This window comes from Engraulis encrasicolus, unplaced genomic scaffold (assembly GCF_034702125.1).
Source record: "Engraulis encrasicolus isolate BLACKSEA-1 unplaced genomic scaffold, IST_EnEncr_1.0 scaffold_45_np1212, whole genome shotgun sequence".
Classification (NCBI taxonomy): Eukaryota; Metazoa; Chordata; class Actinopteri; order Clupeiformes; family Engraulidae; genus Engraulis; species Engraulis encrasicolus.
The window spans coordinates 418,193-438,590 of NW_026945764.1; the positions used below are offsets into that span (position 1 = coordinate 418,193).

The 20,398-nt window shown below is 40.8% G+C and overlaps 1 pseudogene; it reads right to left on the minus strand.

Annotated features, from left to right (window-relative positions):
- The window catches only part of LOC134444114 (protein NLRC5-like), a 116,034-nt pseudogene that overhangs the window by 18,010 nt on the left and 77,626 nt on the right, over positions 1 to 20,398 (minus strand).

The window sequence follows — 20,398 nt, forward strand, 5'->3', positions numbered from 1 at the left end:
ATATATAGTAGGCCTATTGACTTGATTAAGCCTTCAGGAGCCAAATTTGATACGGGCCACCATAATATGTTTTGTTTTTTGGTCTTTTTGACTTTATTTATTATATTACAGTAGGAGAGAGACAGGAAATGAGTGGTGAGAGAGAGATGGGGACGCCTTGACGCGATCCCCACACATCTGCTAAAAAACATACTTGGTTGCTTAGCAGCACCTTTACTGCAAATTGTTAACACCTCTATGCTTACAGGCATTTTTCCAAGCTCATTCAAAACAGCCATGGTAAAGCCACTCCTAAAAAAGACAAATTTAGATCAGAATTCTTTAAACAACTACAGACCTATATCAAACCTCCCCTTTATAAGCAAGGTACTAGAAAAAGTTGTATTTAAACAGCTTAATTAACATCTGGCTGGGAATGATATCTTGGAAAAATTCCAATCAGGCTTTAGAGCCAACCATAGCACCGAAACAGCACTAACCAAAATAATAAGTGATCTTAGGCTCAGCACTGCCGCAAACAAAGTTTCAGCACTTATCCTCCTCGACCTCAGTGCCGCCTTTGACACGATAGACCACAACATACTAATTGACCGCCTTGAATCTTGGGTAGGCTTGTCCGGTCACGTCTTAGAGTGGTTCAAAACATATATTACAGGAAGGCAGTTTTTTGTCACCATCGGAGAACACGTCTCCAACAAGTATGATGTGCCTTTTGGAGTTGCTCAGGGTAGTTGCTTGGGCCCTCTCCTCTTCTCTCTCTATATGTTGCCCCTGGGCTCCATCATCAGAGAGCACAATGTTGATTTTCATAGCTATGCCGATGACACTCAACTATATATCTCTGTCGAGCCTAGCCAAACCACTGCCATTCATGCCTTGACTAAATGCATGTCTGCCATCACAGATTGGATGAACAGTAACTTCCTAAAATTAAATGAGGATAAAACTGAAGTGTTGCTCATTGGGCCTAAGGAAAAACGTGCAAAACTCCACTCAAGCCTAGGTGACCTAAGCATGCACATTAAAGATAAGGTTACTAGCTTTGAGCCTCACATCAACAAGATAACAAAATCTGCTTTTTTCCATCTTAGAAATGTCAACAAAGTGCGCGGCTTGGCCCCCCGACAAGACGCTGAGAAACTTATTCATGCCTTTGTCACCAGTAGGATAGACTACTGCAATGCTCTCTTCTCTGGTCTCCCAAAAAAATTAATTGACAAATTGCAACTCATTCAAAATTCTGTGGCAAGAATCCTAACAAGAACCAGAATGAGAGAGCACATCTCTCCTGTCTTGGCAGACCTGCACTGGTTACCTGTCTCACACAGAATCGACTTTAAGATTCTGCTCACAGTATTTAAAGCATTAAATGGACTTGCCCCTAGTTATATCTCAGACATGCTCTCTTTTTATGCCCCTGCTCGAGCTCTCAGGTCCACTGATGCCAAGCTGCTAAGGACCCCCACCCCCCCGCAGAAGAAGATCGGCGACGCCGCATTTGCCTGCTATGTGCCCAAGAGATGGAACGCCCTCCCCATCGAGATCCGATCAGCCACCTCCGTCGACTCCTTCAAGAAGCAGCTGAAGACCCACCTCTTCATCCTTGCCAACTCCTAGCTGCCAAGGCGTCATAGTGTCCCAGCTGCCGCAGCGCCCTTACTGTCCCCTAGGTGGCCGCTGGTCTCTGCCTGAGGTTTCTTCCTGACTATAGGGGGTCTTTTTTTCTCAGACTTCACTGAGCTTTTTTTCCCCCTTACAAACTATGAATCAAGCGAAAGGGAGTTTTTCCTCACCCCTGATGCCACCAGGGGCCGCACCTGAGCGCCCAATCTCTGTGTGACTATCTATGACTTATGATAGGCCCAGCCACTATGGACCTTACACATCTAAGAATCCTGGTCCTATCCTACGTTGACCTTATGACTCTACATTCTCTGTCTATCTCTTCTTCCTCTGCCTTCCTGCTTTTTCTGCCTCTCCTCTATACCTCTCCTTTTAAATCTATCTCTAACAATGTTTTTTTTTCCATTTGTTAAGCACTTTGAGTTACATGCCTTGTATGACACAGTGCTATACAAATACAATTATTATTATTTATTATTATTATTAAGGGCCCCGGCGCAGCAGCCCAGTGCCCCACCATTAGAGCCACAGGAGGCCCGGACGGACACCCGTCAACCCAAGTTTTTATTTCCCCTTGATATATTCTTGTCTTTTAAATCTCATCTGGGCCCTATTGACTTACTGATTTATTTATTTATTTATTGTTTTAACCCACCTTCTTTTTTTTAACCCTCTTATTTATTGACACTCTTGTGTGATTTTCATTCATTTATATAGGTCTATTTGTTCTTATTGATACTGACTTCAGTACATTTTTCAGTCTTGTCGTATCCACTAAAACTTGTGTTTTTTGTGTGTTTTATGGATGTCTTTTGTCAATTGCTGCTTTATGTTGTTTCAAGTCTTTTTTTTTAACTTAGGCCCTTCTGTTAGCACTTTGGTCAGCTGTTTTTGTTGTGTTAAAAGTGCATTACAAATAAACTTTGACTTGACTTGACTTGAATGTTTTAAAAGAGAAATTGTAATTGTAGCACAGAGGCTTGGGCGATTTCTGTCCACAGAAAATGGAAGAAGCCAAGAGAATTGTTTGTCAGTTATTGAACTGTTAAAATAATTATAAACTTTGCTAACGTATTATCATTAATTTAACATGTGCTTAAGCGTACTAGATCATGTGTTATTTTGCAACTTGCTGAGTCTGACGAAGTGATTTTTCAGTCTTGTGATACTTACTTCTCCTTTTTGTCTGACTGACCAGAGAGAAGTGAAATTCTTTTTGTCTCCTAATAAAAGCTAACGGGGCCTTGCAGCCAGGGAGTAACACAACTTACACAAGGGTGACACAAAATGCTGTGTTGTTAGACATTATGTATTTAAATGTTCTGATTCAGAACAGTTGAATTCTTTACATGGATACACCGTTGATACATTTTGTAAAATGTACTCTAGCAATTAGTAGGATAATCTTAAACAAAAAACATTAAGCAAGCTCTTCTCTCTCTTTGAACAATAGTTAAAATGAAACGTTTCCGGAAGTATTTGTTAAGAAAATCACTGCCCTTATTGTTTGATTTATCTAAAATACTCAAATGTACAGATCATGATACTTCTTTGTCAACCATTGACCTTTACAATGAACATATAAACGACTAAGCATGCAAACTGTGCATAAATAAAATAAGTATCTGCATCATTATTCTCTGAGAAACAACTTTAAAAACCGAATCACACTTACCAAGTAGAGCTATATACATCAAATTCAGATGATGTTCTATTATATAAACCCTTTCTCCTCACTGCATTGCTTCCACCGTCGATGAAAGCCTCTTACTTTTGGTTTTTATCCTTCCTGATTTGAGCTTCGAGTTACTGTGATGATGCAATTTTTGTTTGGGGCGTGTACTAATGTGTATGGATGTACGTCACCACATTATTCTCTGAGTAACAACTTTGGAAATGGTATCAGACTTAGCAATTAGAGCTATCTCAAATTCAGATGTGGACTGTGTAAACCCTTGCAGCTCACTGAATTGCTTCCACCGTTGATGAAAGCCTCTTACTTTCCACTATATCAAATTCATTCCTCTGACTGGAAATGTTATCTTGTTAGCATTTTAAGATTGGGGGGGGGGGTGGGGGGGGTGGGGTGGGTGGGGTATTTATGTCCAGTCATAAGTGCAGTGGATCCTTGTCTGCCCACATTGCAATGTAGCCTGTCATATTTATTCTAAAGCTGGTAACAACCTAAAAATACAAGGTTTGTGATACAAAATGTCATGTTTGGGTACATTATGCAATGTGTTTTAGGTTTTGACTGTAAAGCACAACCATTTTGAAAAGTCTAAATGCCTGAAAATTTAACTGAAGTTGTGCATGATATTCTTGATCATAAACATTGAGAAATGTCATGAAATATTGTGGCAGTGGTGATTGTATGCAATTGCGCAAAACATTGAAAAAGTGATTTTTTTTTTGGCTGATGTATGGAACATGTAGACATGGTACTGCAAAGAGTGTGGAACTTGGTGGCAAAACTGTAAATGTATCTCATGCGAGTTGGCAAAGACAAATAGCACCACATGGCCACTAGGTGGCAGACAGACCCTAAAGGCAGAGAGTGTTTATGGGTAGTACGAGAGAGGAATCTCGCAACTTTTTCCGGGTGGTACTGTCCACTAAGTGGCGCCATCCAGACAGCGCAGAGGAGCGCCAAGGAGCGCAGAGGCTGTTAAAATGAATGGGGTCCCATGGAGCTCAACCACGATGCTGCCATTGCTTTGGGAGAGAATTGGTATCATCGTTTCATCTTATTTTTCCAAAAGGCAGGATAGATTATCCTTTCAAACAGCACTTAGTTTGAATGTTTAAACTCGCTGGATCTTTGTAAAATACGTCTTTATTGTCAATATGACGTCACGAGTGGCTTCACACACTGCGTTTGGATTGGTCGGCCGGCTGCTTTGCTGTGATCACGACGGCCGTAAAGCAATTTTGTTAGCAAGATGCTAGTGGAGCCTGACTCATAAATGCCAAAGCTGTAGGAAATCAGAAGGGCATAACTCCCAGGTTATTGTACATTTCATTGAAATCCACATTGGTTTCTCAGAACTTACAGTAATATTGTCAAGTTTCAGCCGACAGTGAGCACAATTGTCAGTTATTAGCGCCAGCCTTATGAGCTCTGCTGTCTCGACAGCGCTCCCTAGGTGAACTGCAGGCACAGGTTGGAGGGCGAGATTCAACACTGTATGTAAACCCACTGTGCTATAGGCCTCTGAGGTGAGGACAAGGCCATACATAAACAGAGTACACAGTACACACAGTGAGCTAATAGACATAGTGTACACAAATAGATGCATACAGTACACACAGTGAGCTAATAGACATAGTGTACACAAATAGATGCATACAGTACACACAGTGGACCCGATTGACATGTTTACTCAAATAGATGCATACAGTACACACAGTGGGCCTGATTGGCATGTTGTACACAAATAGATGCATACAGTACACATAGTGGGACCGATTTACATAATGTAAACAAATACAGGCATACAGTACACGTCTACGTAATCAGACAGATGTTTGCGAGGTTAGTGAAGGCAAAGATGTGACATCTCCATTTAGTAGTACACGTATGTATGAACACAGCTCCACAATTACACTCAGTCGTTTTACTTGCCATGGCCTTGTTGTCAATATAGGCCTAAACTATGTGTAGGAAAAAAAGATCCACTTGCAATTCATCCATCAGTTGTCAAACATTGTAATGTAGCTGTACCTGATACTTAGACGCTGCACTGGCTCTTTATGACATGTTGAGATGTGAGGGAGGGCAATAGAGAAGTAACCTGAAGCTCACTGGACTCAACACAACACAAACTAGTGTTCATGACATGTCATGGCATTTTGAACAGGCCTAGATGGGTCTTCAATGCACTTTTGAATTTGGAAACATTTGACTCCTGGGTGCATTTGACATGGACGAGAGTTCCATATAAGGTACAGTAGACCCAGTTTCAATAGGCCTAGTGTTGTGCAGTTTGTGATGGAAAATATATTTTTTAACGGCTCCTAATCGTGAATAATGGGAACAGAATCACATCTGGGGAGCCAGATCCTTTCCTTTTTTCCTGTTTGTTTTCAGCATGTGATTTTCATGTGATACTTCACATCTCTACCTTAGACAGTTAGAAGGAAGAGGATGGTCAGTTGTTGTTTGGACTAAACGAGCGAAATGTGGCGTTTTAGATGCTGTCTCCTTTTGACAGGACAATATGGGATGAGGGCAAGAAGTGAGTAGGAGAGATAGATGAGGAAGGATTGGGAAATGAACTCCGGTCAGAATCAAACCCGGATCTCTGGCATAATAGTCAATGCCTCAACAATTTGAGCTGGTTACACCCAGGGCCAAATGTTATATTTTTAAACAAAATACTGTATATTTAAAAGAGCCACTAGTGGCTGCTGCCTTCAATTCATCAGCTCTATAAGAGGAGGCAAATCAGTTTTAAGTCAGCTGAAGTGTTTGTAATAAACAAAGAGGCTAACATAGATAGGGTTCTTTCCAATATCCCAACTCCCGTCCTCACCTAGTGCTCGTGAGCTTAATTCAATATCTCGCAAAAGCGCAATTGAAATACACATACATACACTGTGTGTGTTCATACAGGGGTTGGACAAAATAACGGAAACACCTGTCATTTTAGTGTGGGAAGTTTCATAGCTGAAGTCGACCAACCCGTTGGCCAATCTTCATTAATTGCACATTGCACCAGTAAGGTTAAGTGTGTAAGTTAAATTAGTGGGGTAAGAGCAGTCTTGCTCAAACTTTTGCAATGCACACAACATTACGGGTGACATATCAGAGTTCAAAAAGGAGAAATTATTGGTGCACGTGTAACTGTTGCATCTTTGACCGAGACAGCAAGTCTTTGTGATTTATTAGGAGCCACGGTATCCAAGGTAATGTCTGCATACCGTCAGGAAGGATGAACCACATCCAACAGGATTAACTTTGTATGCAAAAAGAAGCTGTCTGAATTCTCTGAAAGGGATGTTTGGGTGCTAACCCGGGCTGTATCCAAAAAACAAAAAGCTGGGTAACAGTTTTAGAAAGGCTCTGAGCTTTGGTAATCCCTAGAAATAGGACAAAGTCCCTCCCATTGACTTTTATTCTGATTTTCAGCCTGGGACATTTGTCACAGAAAAGCTTGATCCTGAAAATCGCGAGCTTGCCTTTTTCGGACCCAAAAATGAATGGGAGTCAATGGGGGCTCTGGAGTCTCGGTGGCAGGGCATGTTTTGACACCTTTCCTGTGTACCCCTCAGGGGTCCGTTTCTCAAAAGTGTCTTTGCTTTCGTCGTTAGCGAAGTCCTTTGTACGAGCGACTCAACTCTGTCAACCATTAAATCCACCAAGGGAATGGTAAGACGGTCTTAAGACGGTTAGCAACAACAATAATCGAGAAACGGACCCCTGCCAAGTAGACTAAAATGTTGTAGTAAACAATGCAAATGTGAACAGTGTGCGTGAGTTTTCTTTTCTTTAACGTTGGTGACCCAGGGGTTTCACTCCGATGCACCTGACCAAAGGAGGTGTTCTACAGTAGAATTCTACACTATCCAAACCACTCTGCCCATTCAAGTCAACGGGGGTGGCAGGGAACCTGGTGGCAGTGCACGTTTTGACACGTTTTCAGTGGATATCAAGTGGCTCCTTTGAGTTTCCCAAAGACCTGACCCAAGTTTTATGTTGTGTTTCCTCAGGAGAATTGCTTTCACAGTGGGTTACATTATTTATTTAGATTCACATTCAGTTTCTCCATTTTTATAGTCTAAGTATCGTAGTATTTTATCCTAAGTATTCTTGTGACAATACATTAGATTGCTCTCATGACTATTGACATACCCCAGAGTCTTAGCTTTCTAACAAGACCATGCATGTTAGTTTACGACAAACCGAGGAAGAGCTGTAAATCCTGGAGCTGATGCAGTGCAACAGATGCCAAAAAAATGTATACAATTGTACTGACTGTTATGTGGTTAATTAAAGAATGGGCATATGAGATTACAATACTTTAATTGCCAAATTTTGCTGGTACAACATAAATGGTAAGATATACAGCTGCAATTACAAAAAACGTCAAGTGAAACACAGGCAGGAACATTGTGGGCATGTGAAGGGAGCAATATAGTGTACATTGTTTCTGTCACTCACAATCAGCGGCAGCACTACAGCAACAAATGTCTTGTGGGTGCCAGTGATACCAACAACTCCCACAAAATAAGAACTTAAAGCAAAAAAAAAAAAACAACTTCACATTAACAATGAATATTCATGCTCACTCAGTGTAAATGTAGGTGCCAAAGCAGATGTACCATGTTATGTTTACAGATGCCAATTTGCAAAAACTGCACAAAAAGGTGCTTGCCTAGGGCACCAAACTGACTAGAACCGGTCCTGCACACAACGATCATAGTCTTTAATATATACATTTAATTCAGCACAAATATCACATATTCAGTTCATCCATGTACAGTAACACAGATGCTTTGGATTTAATCAATGCCAACAGGAAATTAGAGCACAAAAAACATTCCTTTAAAATAATACTACTGTAATATCCATTATAGAGAGAAAAGCCAGTCTCCAGGTTCTCCATGTGTCTATTAACAATATTTACAGTATTTGCATGCAGTATTCAGTTAAATGAATAGCGTTCACAAACATCTAACAACTAAAATGGATTGGTCACAGAGAAAAATAATGTCCAGTAGCTAAGTACACGCACCAAAAAATTGAAAAGCATGATTACAGAATGACAATAATGACATACAAATGAGGCATCTGTAACATAAAACCAATCTTCTTTTATTACTTGAATAACTAAAATGTCCCCCTGTTTTCCTGAATAGCTAAACATATCTACAGCATGCCCTGAATCTAATTCTAAACTGGCTTCTGAAGACACGGTAGAAGTCATGAATGGAAACAACAAAAATAATTGTGGAAGGAAGAAATTGTGATGAAAAGTTTGATCATCAACCATGTGAGCTTTAAGACACTCTGCATGTAAAATCAGCTTGAGACCTGTCTGATCACACTCACAAATACCACTTTTCTCTGTGACATTCTCATCACACACACTGCACCCACACGGCTCAGTGAAGGCACTCTCACCCAGCTCACTCTGTGTAATGGATGCCAACTAGCATAGTTTGGTGGTATAACATTACTGAACCTCCCTCCCGAAGCCTCATACAGTAGCCGTAGCACTGAGGTATCAGCCTGGTCCTTCAGCTATGAGATATTGTGCTATCGGGAGCGTGTCTATGTTCCCACAGCCCATTGGTCCCACAGCCCATTGGTCCCACATCACTAAGATTTTAAACAATATTTTTAGGCCTATTGGTTCTCTTGGTTTATGTGGGAACATGGAGTTGTAGAGCATAGGGCTTATATTTGAATAAGTTTGTAAAACTGTGGGAACATGGAGCAGCAGGAATAAGCTGGGACCATTTGGGCTGTGGGACCAATGGGCCGTGGGACCAATGGGCTGTGGGAACATAGAGCTGACCCCGTGCTATCCCTCCCATGCCCGAACTGGAGCGTTGACTGGTACAGTGGGTTGTGGGCTCAAGCCCCATGAGGCAAACTTGCACAGTTACATCAGCACACATCCCCTCCCAGTCACTTCCAGCTACATAACCTGTCTCAGTTTTACACTTCACCTCTCTCTGGTCACACACTGCTACCACCCTCTGTTGCACTCTCTTCCACTTCTTGGTAACACATACTGACATTATTTCCTTTTCGTTTTTTGCTGACCCCTTGACATCTGGGGAGATTGGCAGGCACCCGCGCCCCTACCAGCACCCCTATGGGAAGTAGCATCACTGCCACCAGCAGTTGCATGAGAACCACCACGAGTATATAGTGCGCCATCAACATCACTACCAGTAGGGACAGTATCAGTACCACTACCAGCAGTGGGGGTAGTTTTATCACCACCGCCACCCATAACATGACTACCAACAGCAGTGTCGACATGAACTCCACCAGCAGCAGTGTCGACATTAACTCCACCACCAGCAGCAGTGTAGCGAGGACCATCAACATCACTACCAGCGTCGACATTAACTCCACCACCAGCAGCAGTGTAGCGAGGACCATCAACATCACTACCAGTGTCGACATGAACTCCACCACCAGCAGCAGGGTAGCGAGGACCATCAACATCACTACCAGTGTCGACATGAACTCCACCAGCAGCAGCAGCAGGCTGCTGGGTAACTTCACCACCCTCAGAGTGCACAGGACCGTCTACATTACTACCAGCAGTGTGCATACTACCACTTTTAGCCTCTTCATCCCTTGGTGTGCTGTGCTGTGCTTGGGGGTCAGACTTCCCACCTCTGCTGAAGAAACTTTTTTTCGGTGCATCATATCTGTAAGAGAAGAAAACATAGGACCATGTGGATGTTAACCATCATGTGCTCTTTCACGTGAGAGAGAGAGAGAGAGAGAGAGAGAGAGAGAGAGAGAGAGAGAGAGAGAGAGAGAGAGAGAGAGAGAGAGAGAGAGATATTCAGATAGGATTTCCACACACTGTTTTTTCTATTATGGGAAAATGTCTCTACTCACTCTATTTTTGTTTTTCCCATCAGATTAGAGATATGATTCACTCCTGAGTCTCCTAAATTGTTTCCCCTCAGATCCAGATATTCCAAATGTAATGGGTTTGATGTCAGAGCTGTTGTCAGGGCAACACAGCCCTTATCTTTTATACTGCATGTGTTCAGCCTGTGGGGAGCAAAACACACATTGAATAAATATTACAGTCCAATTAACAGTCTAATGACATTCCTTTGTTTCCTATAGGATAATGTTGACACAAGATGCAGCTATGCTAACGTCATAGCTGCACCTAAGGTACTATACATGCAGGTTTCTTAAGAAAATTTAAAAATCAATTGTTTTGTTCAATATATAAATACCTACCTCACTGTCTGTAGTTTGCATGCTTCCTTCTTGAGTAGATGAGAAATCTGCTCTGCTCCCAAGTCTCCTAGATCATTATTACTCAGGTCCAGTTTTATCAGGTGTGAAGGGTTTGTAGTCAGAGCCTGGACTAAAGATGCACAGCCATCTTTCTTTATATGGTTGTCATTTAGCCTGTAAAGAGAGGAAGACAAATGAGGTTACAGTTAAAGTGCTCAATTAGCTCTGTAGCACAGGCATACTGTACATCTGCTCACATTCATCCATTCACACTACAAACATTATTTGTCATACAATTTCAGGAAAATTACCATTAAAATGTTGGTTTGGAAATGTTCAAATTTGAGAGTTCAGGGAATGAACTGAAAAGTTCCTATGTACTTTACGTTTAACATAGAGTAGCAATTTCCCTCTAAGGAAGTAATGGCACATTTACCACATAGAAAACATGATGAGCCAGCATCTTCAATGAAATGGTGTTAATCTAATTTACCACCACACTTAACTACCTGTCACAAACACACCAAGCATGAGTTTGTATTCTTCCATTCGTATTGGAAATGAGCACATTACACATTGAACATTGATTAGTTGCACAAGTGTCATACATTAGTTTCATGGATATCACCCAACATCACAAGACCCAATATCTTTGGGAGTGCTCTAAATGCTCAAGGCTACCACAGCGTGTATTTTTTTTGCTGATTAGTGTACATTCATGAAGCGAGATAAATTGACACAAAATGCAGCTATCCTATTATCATAGCTGCACCTATGGTACTATACATGCAGAGTTCTTAAGAAAAAAAAAAGCTATTGTTTGTCCAATATATAAATACCTACATCACTGTCTGTAGTTTGCATGCTTCCTTCTTCAGTAGATTAGAAATCTGCTCTACTCCCGAGTCTCCTAGATCATTATTACTCAGGTCCAGTTTTATCAGGTGTGAAGGGTTTTTTATAAGAGCCTCGACTAAAGATGCACAGCCATCTTTCTTTATATGGTTGTTATTGAGCCTGTAAAGAGAGGAAGGCAAATTAGGTGGTTACAGTTGAAGTGCTCTGTAGCACAGGCATACTGTACATCTGCACACATGCATCAATTCAAACTACAAACATTGTTTGTCATACAATTTCAGGAAAATTACCATTACAATGTTGGTTTGAAAATTTTCAAATTTGAGAGTTCATGGAATGAACTGAAAAGTTCCTATGTAGTTTACATTTAACATAAAGTCGCAATTTCCCTTTAAGGAAGAAATGGCACATTTACCACATAGAAAACATGATGAGACAACGTCTTCAATGAAATGGCGTTATTCTAATTTACCAGTTGACCTTATTTACCTTTCACAAACACACCAAGCACGGATTTATATTTTTCCATTCATATTGGAAATGAGCACATTACACATTGAACATTGATTAGTTGCACAAGGCGCAATGTGGGTTGTCTGACAGTCTGCTCTGAGCAAATCAAGAGGAAAACATATTCAACAAAGCAGAACAATGGAAAAGAAAGCATTTGTCCAGACAATGACGATTACAACATTAAGAGGACTAAGGCAGACTTTTCAAACTTATAGGAAAATAAGTTGTTTGAACTGGAGCAATCCTGAAGATATTCGACTTGGTGATACTGGGTGATATCCATACGCCATATGCAAGTGTAGTTTTTAATTCATTAATTATGATACAGTTGCACTAATAATGTGTAGTGAATGGTTTTGGCTTGACACGTACGTGCCGTGAATTCTTGTGATTGTCCTGAAGGCCAATACTTACAGTAGGACATCAATGAGCCACAACACAAAATTTCCATTTAAGAAATTATGAAAAGTTCATCATCATGAGATCATAGAAGCATGCACACATGAAGTCGTAGAAGGGATTTCCTCTTGAAGTTTCACCCTTGCTTTTCCTTTCACTAATGGTTGTTAAACACAGACACCCCCCACCCCACAGATTTACTTCTTTAAATCTACTACAGTGTTGCCGTTTCTTAAGTAAATGCAGGCACTAAATGTGTTATTTTCAGTGTATCAATGTGTCAATTATGATGCAGTGTAGTAAACGTTTTTGGTAACACTTTATTTTAGGGATACATCTATTAGCACTAATACATACAATATTAATGTCTGTGTAAGTAATGTGTAAGGCGTGTACTAAGCAAAATCAGACAGTTGTTAGACATTTATTCGCAAATGTCTTGTTCATGCCCAATTAGGGATTTGCAGAATACAATGTTGCAGAATACAATGTGTATAAGCTACCGACACACTGTGTGAACGAACCCTGAACAGTGTGAAAACAGATGTGGAAAAAGGGTCCCTATTCTAAAGTGAAGGATTGCTCAGCCCTGATGGCTTAGGGCCCTCACACTACCGAGGTCCCCCTCATTGCCTAGGGCCCTCATACCAACTAGGCCCTCACTACCTAGACGGCCCCCGCCAATCCCCGATCAACAAAGTGTAAGTAAGATGTCAATATTCTAATCAGAGCAGTTCTCTATTATTCTCTCGTTCACATTAAAGCAAGTGGGGTAATAGGAGCCTTTATATTGCAAGGATCGAACGTACACTTGTCAATGACGATGGGTTGGTGAGATGTAATTTTTTTCATGTACCACTGAGTTTTAATTGTAAAAAAACCCAAATAAATGCAGAACATTAGAATAATAGTTTTGAAGTGAAACTAGACTATTATTGTGTGATAATTAATGTAATGTTTGAGAACATTAGCTCCAAGAAGTGCAATGCATGATGGGTACGCAATCTAGGCCAACAGACAACCTACCCGGCTCTGAGTCTACCTACGTCCTTAGCTCCTCCCCTCACTCGTGCAATTTAGTTGTTATCCAAACAATTTGCCATGTACGTAACAACAGAAATATTATCATTGCTGCATTGGCCATGCATTGCATTTCTGACAAAGGGCGTACCCATCATGCACTGCACTTCTTGGAGCTAAGTTTAGTTTAGTTTAGTTTAGTTTAGTTTATTTGATAGGGACAGATACATAACATGTAGGTTGCATAACAACCAAAACAGCAAGCATCATAGCATTTATAGCCAAAAGCTAATTTCCAATGCTCGTCCCTAGAAGGGCTTTTAAAACAATACAATAGCAGCAATAACAAAATAAAACAGTATTATCATAAGAACAGCCTATACACTCATTCAGTCCAATCATTCATTTTTGAAACTTTCAATCATACTTAAAATTGGTGTATAATCTTCCATCCATCTCATGCATTCACTAAACATCAGTCACATTTCCTACCAATCCTACATCTGTCCTGTACTTACTGTTATGTATTTTTACACATTGTCACCCACACAATACATACACACACACACACACACACACACACACACACACACACACACACACACACACACACACACACACACACACACACACACACACACACACACACACACACACACACACACACACACAAAATCACCCCCCCTCCCCCCCACTCACACATAACATATCAATTGCCCCCCCCCCTCACTCTCACACACACATGCACGCACCAATTCCCCCCCTCCCCCCCAAGAATCTGCAATCTCTACCCAATAAGCACACTCACACATGACTACATACCTGGTTGCTTTTTAGGAACTCCTTCAGCTGAGTTTTAAACTGCTCATGATTGTGAATAGCCTTGATATCAGATGGCAAGCTATTCCATTGATTAGTTCCTTTAATCAGGAATGAAGACTGGCCAAGGACCGTTTTGCGGTGTGGTACCCTGCAGTTGCCCAATACAGCGTTCCTGGTGGACCTCCCAGCAACCTGTATAGGTTGGATGTTATCACAAAGCAACTGAGGGGCTTTACCATGCAGACACTTATGAACTAGGATGACATTAGATAAGGCTATGTAGTTATGAAAGCTTAGCATGTTCAGGTCCCGCTGGACGTTACAGTGATGTGTTCTTATGGACCGCTTACCTAGGATTTTTAATGCTCGATTGTAGAGTCTCTCCAGAGGTTTAACTGCTGTGAGACTTGCCTGTGACCATGCTGTAGTACAATATCCTATGTGGGAGAGTTTCTCAAACATTCACTTATTTATCACAAAGGGATAGCTTCATTTCGCTTCCAAACTATTACTCATCGTTATATTCTGCATTTATTGTAGAATTAAAACTAATTGGTGTATGAAAAAATGACATCTCACCACCCCACCGTCATTGAGAAGTTTACGTCCAATCCTTGCTATATAATGCTTCCTGTTACTCATTAAAACATTGAGTAGGAGAAATTAGAATTATATTTCAACATTAGCTGATGCAGATTAGGATAAGTTTTTACACTTTGCTTCCCAAGGGGGGCTGGGTAGAGTGGGGGCCCTAGGTAGTGTGGGGGCCCTAAGCCATGTGGGCTGAGCAATGCCTCACTTTAGAATAGGGACCCTTATTCCACATCTGTTTTCACACTGTTCAGGGTTTGTTCACACAGTGTACCAGGAGCTTATACACATTGTATTCTGGCCCTTACTGCTTACTCATAAATAGAAATCTAGGCCTACTAGGTCCTTACTAAGGTTGTATTGGTAATAAATCCCTTATTGTGCATGAACAAGACATTTGCGAATAAATGTCTAACAACTGTCTGATTTTGCTTAGTACATGCCTTACAAGTTACTTACACAGGCATTAATATTGTATGTATTAGTGCTAATAGATGTATCCCTAAAATAAAGTGTTACCACGTTTTTCATTTGAAATATCCAGATATGGGGATTTTTTTTTGTTGCAAGTTTCCTGAAGGCCAGTTCTCATAGGGCCGAGTACCAATCAGAAGTTTTCGGTTTCAGTTCCGGTTCCAGAACCTTTGTTTCGATGCTGGTTCCTGACGGTGCCATTTTCGGTTCCTATTTTATAAACACTCGGGATGATGAAAATAAAAAAATAAAAAACATAACCGACCACAGAGCCTCCCTCATTATCCGGTTCAAGTCTCCGTGAAGTTCAAACATGGTTTTAAATCGAGAACCATATGATCTACAATCTAAACCCAACCCTATCCATTTCGTGCTGCATGTCTTTGTCTCCGGTGAAAGATGTTCTCCCAGCGATGGGAAGCTACATGAGAAATCAGACTAATGTGCGATATCTGAATCTCTGCCTCACAGAACTGGTAGCTAAAACAAGAGTCAGTAATACTCTGTTCTATCCCATTCGCTCCCCTTCACGGCACAGGAGGGACACGGCAAGAAAAAACAAGTCAGGTGCATTGCAATAACAATTCGCCCGGCTACAATGTAATTCTAAAACAGCTGTAACTTTTCACATGGCTTTGTCCATTTACACTTATAGCAGCAGCGTTGGTCCATAAATTATGCCCACGGCTGTCAGTTACCCTGACGAGCCTGCCACACCCCCTCAGTCATTCCATGAGCTCAGAGCCGTATGGCTCTGAAACAGCTAGAGGGTCTTGCTTATCAAACTACCTACCTACTATCAAACGACTATCAAAACAACAAGGAGACATAGCCTACGCGCTTCTTTTAAAACATGTGCTGCGGGGGGGTTTTGGTCTCGCGCTCGGGCTATCAGTGTTACTGTCTGACCTGTCACTGCTGTCCTATCGACTGTAGGGATTTGGCCTGTTGAAAATTTTCAGATTTTTGGATTAAAATCAGGGAATATTGCCGTTTTTTGTAGCTTGAAGTTGACAGGTAGGCCTAGCCTATGCTGTTCTGGCAAAAGGTTATTTTAAACACTGGAAGCTTGTTACGCAAGCAGTGAAGCACTGGGTGCGCACCATTACAATTATACAGTACATTCCTTCCAAAAAAATGTCAGAATGTCCCAAAAATCAGTTCTTTGCACTGTCTGTAATTAGGTCTGTATCAAACGAAATACTGTTTGATGCAGATGATGAAGTGAGAGTCTGAAACGTGCAATTCAATTTTTGGGAGCATCAAGCAGATTTGAGAACCTTTACTTTACCTTTATCCAGATATGGGGACTTTTTTTTTTTTGCAAGTTTCCTGAAGGCCAGTTCTCATGACGTCATTGGTCCACGACAGGGCTGCTGTTCATTCGTTCAGCTTAGTAAGACTAATACAATATTTTGCCAAAATAACCCAAATGATTCAAAGCAAAATATTCATGACAAGCTAATATTGCTTAAGTGTCATACATTAGTTTCATGGATAGCACCCAACATCACAAGACCCAATATATTTGGGGGTGCTCTAAATGCTCTAGGCTACTTAATAATAAATAAACCCAGGTTTCCTGCAATTGGTGACTGATAACTCTGGTGCTGTAACAACTGAGCTGCAAGTGTGCTGTGTGCTGCTCCCACAACTGAGAGCAAGACAGCATGGTGGAGAGAGAGAGAGAGAGAGAGAGAGAGAGAGAGAGAGAGAGAGAGAGAGAGAGAGAGAGAGAGAGAGAGAGGGAAAGAGAGAGGGAGAGATAGCATCCTCTCTTGATGCAGAAATTAAAAAATGAGACGAACCCTAATTGACCTTATGGCCCTGCCGAGGCTCAAGTGGTAGGGCACTGCACTGCTATGCTGGCTACCTGGGTTTGATTCCAGCCTGTGTCAATTGCAGATCCTTTCCCATTGCTCTCTCTCATTTCCGGTACTGTCCTAATAAGCAAAAAGCCCCCAACAAATACTATCTAAAAAAAATTAGCGACCTCATGAAATCAAGTCAGGAGCAATTGGTCAGTCTGAGCAATTCAATTTGAGTGTGCTACGTTCTCAGAATGTGCTATTGGCTTGCACACAGCATGAGACTATCACTCCGGCGCATCCCTTGGTGAGTGTCTGTGGAGGTTCAAGGTTTGTTTAACAAAAAAAAAAATCAAGAACATAAAGGGACAGCCCATACAGAACAAAATGGTTCAGAACCAGTGGCGTAACTATAGCAGGTGCAGCAGGTGCAGTCGCACCAGGGCCCGCGAACGGGCCCTCCGAAATGGTTCGCGGGCGCCTCCTGTATATTCGTTGATTGCGAGTCAAGAATGGATACGCAATGCAACCATTGTATTCTCATTACTTGTCCAGGCACTATTTATAGACCATGGCACACTCCCACAAGACAGTGGGAATTTAGCAGCCATCAAATCAATTGCAAATGGGCCCTTTTAGTTACTATATTGCTACAGGTCATTACATGGGCAGTCAAATTATTCAGACAAATGTTTCAAATAGCAATAAAGGTAACACATGAACGCTATATTTGTGCATTTTATTTTTTACATTGCAGCCAGGAATTGTGGGATATATATTTTCATACACTATCATTGGCTGTATGTAAACAGGGAGCGCGAGTCGCCAGTGGTAACGTTCTGTTTGGAATTACCACATGATTGATTCCCTTACCAATTCAAATTAAGTGCATGCTGGTCAGTCGAACGTGGCCTTTTGTCCTCATCTCATCTAATGCCTATGTTGTAGTAGTATGCGTTGTTGGCTTTCTTGAAGGCGGAATATAGGCTAAAATGAGTTTAGTCACTTCATTCGCCAACAATAGAGATGACTACTGGCTAGCAAGAACATCCTATGGATATTAGACCTCCTTGGATATTATCTAATATTTCGAAGATGCTACGAAGAAGCTAAGAGCAGGTTTCCCTATAATAATGTCCGCCGTGACATTACCGGTATATTGATTTCATATCACTCATCTTCTTCAGGTATTCTCCAATTGTTGTCACATTTATAGTCCAGGGTCTGGCTAAACAAAAGAGGCACATTTTTAACGGTGTCCATTCTAGTTTGTAATCTGTGACAGCGGTATTGCTGTAGTTATTCCCAGCGTTATAACTTAGTTGTGTGTTCTCCAATTGACAACTAGCGTAAGCAATGGGTGTTAAATACTGGAAGAATCGCTCACAAGGTGATACAAGCATGAAACTAGGCACAAGTGTTCATTAGGACATGCTTATCAATGTCAGGGGTGGAGGCACTCAGAATTCCATGTTGCCTAGCAACGGTTGCTAGGTAAAGCACTTTCCCTAGCAACCAGTATCAATTATGCCATTTCTGATTGATTTTGTGGTATGAAGGCATCTGTGTCCTGAGACATTGTCCTAAAATCACTGTAGCAATGCTTCAAGAAGTTATATGGCACATATGTACCATAATGACCCCTTATGTCATTTTATCCACCCAAAATCATTGTCATTGTGCTATCTTTATATACATGTACCAAATACTGCCAACTGACCAGGCAAAAAAAAAAATCAGGAAGAAAGAATGCATACAGTATAGTACATGATACATACGTGCTGTGTTGAGAAGTGTCATCTGACAGTGATCCTCATGCTTACCCCAGTATTATTCATTATTATATCCAAAACTAAATGGACTAATATATTTAGGATGACTGTAAAATTCTTTCAACCTAAAGGGCCTAATTATATGTCAAGTTAAAGATAAGTTACATTCAAAACAACAGATATTATTTGGAATGCAAAGACATGTGTTTCTCTATATACTGGTCAGGTTAATAATATCACACCCCTATACTGAGTGTATATTGTATTTACAAAGTTAAAAGTACCAAACCTTTCATTTCTATATAACACTAGGCTATAATATTTCTACTATCGATTACTATCGACTATAGCTAGACAGAATTTAAACATTTTCAATTGGCAGAATTTCACTGCCAAAGGCATTGTTTTCTTACAGTCAGCTTTGTGTAGTCAGTGCATTTGAGATGCGCATAAACACATAGTCTTGACATCTGCTCTATCAAGAACACTTCAGCAACTCTGGACAATTTGCACTGGTTTTAGGCAAATTTGACCAAAGAACCTTCCACCATGCTGAGCCAGTCCATCCCCACTCAGCCAGAGAGGACAACTGCTGATACAACACTACATGCCTGCATAGCAATAGCCAACTGCCCTCTTGATATGCTGTGGCAGGATAGCCTTGGTGAGTGGGAGTCATTGGATCGCAACTGTTTAGAGAAGCCTTCTTGAGATAGAATCACAGAACTCACACCTTGACCATCTCTTAGGGAGGTGTGACATTAACAACTGTAGATATATATATATGAATCCTCACTATACCCTACCTCAAGACCTGAAGATGATACTTAAGCATTATGAATGTGTATTCCCTATATGTTTGTCTAGTAATTGATACAATAAAGATGTTTGTGTCACAAGTCTTATTTTCTCTCGCTGACCCATGGGCACCGGAGGAGGTGCGACAGGCAGCAATGCCCAGCAGGTATTAACAGCTACCTGTACAATCCTGATGAGGAGTGAAATGTTCCTTGAGCATTGTTCAAGAGTAACCCAGTCATAGATGAAGGTGTTTAAAGACCACACACATTCTTCCCAAAACCCTCACCATTTTGCCAGATTCACAAACATCAGCTATGGCAAAAGACTGAAATTGGTTTCCATAGTGTTCACAGTCTGAGTTCCACAGCTAATAGTCTGAATGTATTGTGAGTAAGTTTGCATGCATGATGAGATATGCTTATGCTATATGCTTATGCTATAATTACAGTAATATCAATGGTACACCACACTGACCGCTCAGCACCACATAGACTAGCCTAGTTTGAAATGAATATTCTTCCCCAAAGCTGTCACTAAAGTGAACTTACACTTACTGGAATGTATTCATCTACAGTATAAAGGACTGTGCACCTCGTAGGGAAGCTCAAATCTCAGTATACTTTGTATAATGACAATAAAGGCTTTCTGTTCTATTCTATTCTATTCCATTCTATTCTATTCTATTCTATTCTATTCTATTCTATTCTATTCTATTCTATTCTATTCTATTCTATTCTATTCTATTCTATTCTATTCTATTCTATTCTAAT